Genomic DNA, 4,592 nt, shown 5'->3' on the forward strand with positions numbered 1-4,592 from the left:
TAGAAAATTAGTATTTATCTGCTCCTGGTTGCCTGTCAAAAGTGACAGGAGACAGGGGCAGTAGGACCCATGGGGAACCACCAATAGGATGCAGACAGCCCAGCCCCTGAACATGATCCACCCCTACCCTGGGGGCATGGCCAGCCAGGGGAGCTACCACTTCCTGCACGCTCATCCCTGGCAGCTCCTGTCTGTGCCTCAGTGATTTGGGGTGGAGCGGGTGTGGGACAGTGGGCAGGAAAGACAGCGGGTCGGTGTGTGGAGCAGTGATTGCCTGCTGGGGATCTGGCCCCTATGCCCATGCATACACATGCCAGTCACCAGCATGGGCTCACAGGCACATGTATACATGTGCATATTCTACTGTACTAAACACACACATCCCACCTGATGGACAACTCCGCACCCCCAGACTCCTCCCCAGGGCACATGGGTGTGCCCATGCTACCAGTGGTGATGCGTAGGGGGTGCACGGGGGTGCATGTACATCCCCTGATAGTGCTGGTCCACCCCCTGTCAGGCTGGCTGCTCTCCCTATTTAGGTGAGAGGCGGGGGGCAGGCGGGAGTGCCGGTGCCCCCCTCGCGAGTGCCAGCTGGAGAGCGGGGTCACCAGCAAAAGCAGCCATGCCGCTTACGGAAGTGGCTGCAGGACTTCTGGAAGCATCGTGGCCGCTTTTTGGTGAGTGAGATTGCCCACGATCAGCCGCCGGGGGATACCCCCCATATCAGCGCGATCGCCCACCCAGTCACTGACTGGTGTTAGTGGTGACCCTAACGGACCCCCCCGACTCAAGAGGCACCAGTCACCCATGCATGCTACCACCCCTCAAGCACTGATGTGTGCCCAAATTAGGGGCCTGTGGGCAAAACCCTCCACCATCTGTGCCTCAGTTTCCCCATTATCAGACAAATAGCAGAGGACCAAGTGCTAAGAGGTGCACAGAGACAGGAGGCATAGGAGATCCAGTCTGGCCTCTCAGGGCATCTGGGGATCTGGGCCTCTTTGCGGAGAGGTTTTCAGGACACAGTGCACAGGAAAGGCTGGGTAGGGACTGGATGGGTCTCCATGGACAGGGCAGGTGTTTGTACATGGCAGGGGGCAGCGTACTGTCTCCCTCTGGGCTGTAGGCTGAGGCTGTGGCTGGCAGAGCCCTGCTGGATCAGGGAGCTGGCAGGGGCAGGGAGGGCTCTGCAGTCCTGGTCATCCTTGGCCTGTCCCAAACACAAAGCATGGCTCTGCCAGTACCTCACAGCCACTCACTTGGCTCTTGTCCCTGGGCACATCATCTGTCCCCACATCTTCACCTTCTTCATGGTGGCCTGGTGGATACAATCGGAGTGGGGCCTGCACCTAGACAGGTCTCAGGGTTGGCCCAGAGTTGTTGGGAGGAGGCTGGCGAGCCAGCAGTAGCTGAGGTACTTTCTGGGTCTGCAGCTGGGGGAACTGGAGGAGGAGAAGAGATGCTCTGCAGAAGGCCCCCTGGGACTCCCAACAGCCTGCAAGCCACTCCTTGCACCCACAAGGAAACTGTGAGGCCTTCTAACCATGTGCTGACTCTGCATCCAGCTCTTGGAGTTCTCAGCCCCTCCCCAGATGTAGGCGTTGGGGGAAAGGGCCGGTCACGCTAAGTGTTCCCCAGACAGCAGAGCTGAGAGTGCAGGGAGGAGGGAAAGAGCACCCCCAAACCACATACAGTCCACTTACGCCAGCAAGAGACTGAAGTACCCTTTGCTACTCTTGTGCTGGCCTTACACCTTACTGCAAAACCCCAAGTGTTGCTGGGCCCTTACCCACACTGGGCAGTCTCTTGGCTGTCCCTCCCTGCCACCTAGGCTGGAGCAGCTGGTCTGAAATGGAGAGAGAGAGAGACGGGAGTGAGCAGCCAGGCGCTGGGACTGCGAGACTCCAAGGACCCAAGCTCTGGTCCAGGCAAAATTGGGTGCCAGCTCCAATACCAGGATGATGCTTCCCTTTGGGGCTGGAGCTGGGACTCATCCCTCCGATCACTCACCCTGCTGCTCTGCTGGGGCCACGTCCTCTGTCTTCCTTACCTATCATCTCCTATAATCTATTACCTATTCTATCTACTTGACTCTACTCTCTCTACCTATCTACTGTGTACCTACTCCTAGCTACTCTCCTACCTACTGTCGACTCTATTATTTCTGCAATCTCTCGACAACTCTCTACTAGCTACTCTCTATCTCTGCTCTCTAATCTATCACCTCTCCTAACTCTAACTCTGTCCAAATTACTAATCCTCTCTACATCTTGGCTGAGACTCTTGGGTTGCGGTGAGACTGGCCAAAGAGCACTGGGGGCTAGGATTTATTCCCTGCCCATTCTCTGGTCTCTGTGGTGAAGGAGTGACATAGGACCTACATCACAAACCAGCCTGTGTCAGGCCCTGTACATGGGAGTTGGGCAGGGATTGTGGGCCAGACCCTGCTCCCTCACCAACAGGCCTCTCTGCGCCTCAGGCGTCCAAGCACAAGCTGATTCTGTCCCATGGTGTTAGCACCATGGGGGTCCTTCCTTCCTCTCCCTGGACAGGCACTGGCTGAAGGCTCTAATGGACACAGGGAGCCGTAGGCATGGTGTTTCAGAGTCTGCAGCAGGCTGGAGTGGGACCCCATAGGCCTCTAAGATTGGATGTCAAGGCCGCAGACATAGGCCTGGGCCTTTTTTTCTTGCTGTTTCTACAGCTATACTGTTTCAGACTAGCTGCATGGTTGAACCCTAGCTATGTGTTCAGGCCTCAGTGCAGTAAAGGCCTGGGCAACTTCTGCTGCCTAGTTCATGCCCAGTGAAGTAGGCCTGACCTCTCCTTTGATGTTTTCTTTTTGCAGTTTCTGCCCATCAGAGCTGAGATTGGAACTAAGAATATAGGGGTGTGGCATACGGAGGAAAGATGCAGTTAACCCCTCAAAGCCACCACATGAGAGTGGGGATTGCCTGGACCACCCAAGGAGCAGTTCAAAGAACTCTCCAGTGAAGCCCGCACTCCAGGCCATTGCTGAAGGGCAGGTGTAAGGGTGCAAGCCCCTGGAACTGCCTTTTGGTGAGCCCCAAGTCCCAGACTGCCTGGACATGGGTGAAGCCTCCCTGAGGGGGTGCAATCTAGGAACTATGCCTTGTGGTTGGTAGTGTTTAAATTGTGTTTAGTGCTTCCTTTGTTTCCTTTGCCTTTGTTTTTAGTAATAAATTTCTGTTCTGTGTTGACACTGCTTGTGAGAAACGGGGTTTGTTTGTGTGTGACACCCTAGTAATATATTTAGTGTTTCCCAGATGGTCTGGGTGGGGGCTTGAGCCAAGATTAAGTCTATCTAGAACCTAAAATTGAACCCGGTCCTTGCTGCTGCTGATTGCTCCCTTGCAGAAGGGTCACATGTGTTTTATAGATGGGGAAACTGAGGCAGGGGTTGTGGGAAAAACTTGTCCATGGAGTGAATGGCAGAGCCAGGGATGCAGCCTGGGGGCTGCCCCCTATCCTCATGCTCGGAGTAAGTGCTCTTGTATCAGTACCTCAGAGCTAATGGTGGCCCAGGCCTCCCTTTTGTGTTACAGGCTGCATTCATGAGGGCTTGGCGTGATCCCTTCTGAGCAGCACAGGCCAGAGCTTGAGCTGCCTGCCATGTTCCTGGCATTCAGGGGGCTCCTGCAGGTGACGTGGAAGATGGCAGGGGCTCTCCAGCACCTTGGGATCCCCAAGTGGGATGAAGACTCCCCCCCACCCTGCAACCATATCCCCATGCATTGCGCTGTGTTCCCTTGCAGGGTGTCACTGTTTTTGCCAAGTCTCAGCAGCTCTGCAGTGAATATAAAGTTTCCATGAAGAAAAGTCTTCTCTGACAGAAGATCTAAAAGAGGAGGAGGCCATTCTGTTTGATCTGGAGCCAAACCTGGGTGTCTTGCAACAGCTCCAGGAAGTGATGAGGATGGTAGGATCTTGAACATGCGCTGCCCTCCTATGGGGCGAGTAGTGTTGTGGTCGGCCTGCCTGGGTACTACCGAGTGTTTGAAGCCATTTGTTTGTCTGGTGAGTTTTGTACATGTGTGAGTGTTGGGTTGGGAGCGTGGTCTGGCTTTGTGCATGGGCATAGGTATGTATGTGCAGCTATGTCCGGCTGTGTGCGTGCGCTGCTGGTTCTAGGTGCATGCACACATATGTGGTGATGGCAGTGAGTCATGTGGGAGCCAGTGGTGGTGGCCAAAGTGTGCACCCACATGTGTATTGGGGAAAGGCCTGCATGTGTTGCTGTGCCAAGGGTGACATGGTGCAGTCAGTATCCCAGGAGGCTGTTCACTGCCCTTCCACCTCCTTGGGTCTCTCCTCCGTTCGGCAGAAGTTCTGGTGTGGCAGGCACAGGACAGAGCGGGGCCAGGGTTTCCATGGAGACCAGCACCAGCAGTGCTGGCAGGACGAGTGGCTGGGCCAGCTGCTGTCACCTACCTGCTACTGTGGGGTTCTCTATGGAAACCACCCATGGCGACATGGGCAGGAGCTGCTGGGAAATGGAGTCCACTGAAGGCCTGATCCAGCCAGTGTCCTGGACTTTGCCCACCCCTGCTCTAGCTCCATCCTCTTTG

The sequence above is a fragment of the Gavialis gangeticus genome, unplaced genomic scaffold (genome assembly GCF_001723915.1).
Source record: "Gavialis gangeticus isolate Ggan-Ray unplaced genomic scaffold, GavGan_comp1, whole genome shotgun sequence".
Lineage (NCBI taxonomy): Eukaryota > Metazoa > Chordata > Crocodylia > Gavialidae > Gavialis > Gavialis gangeticus.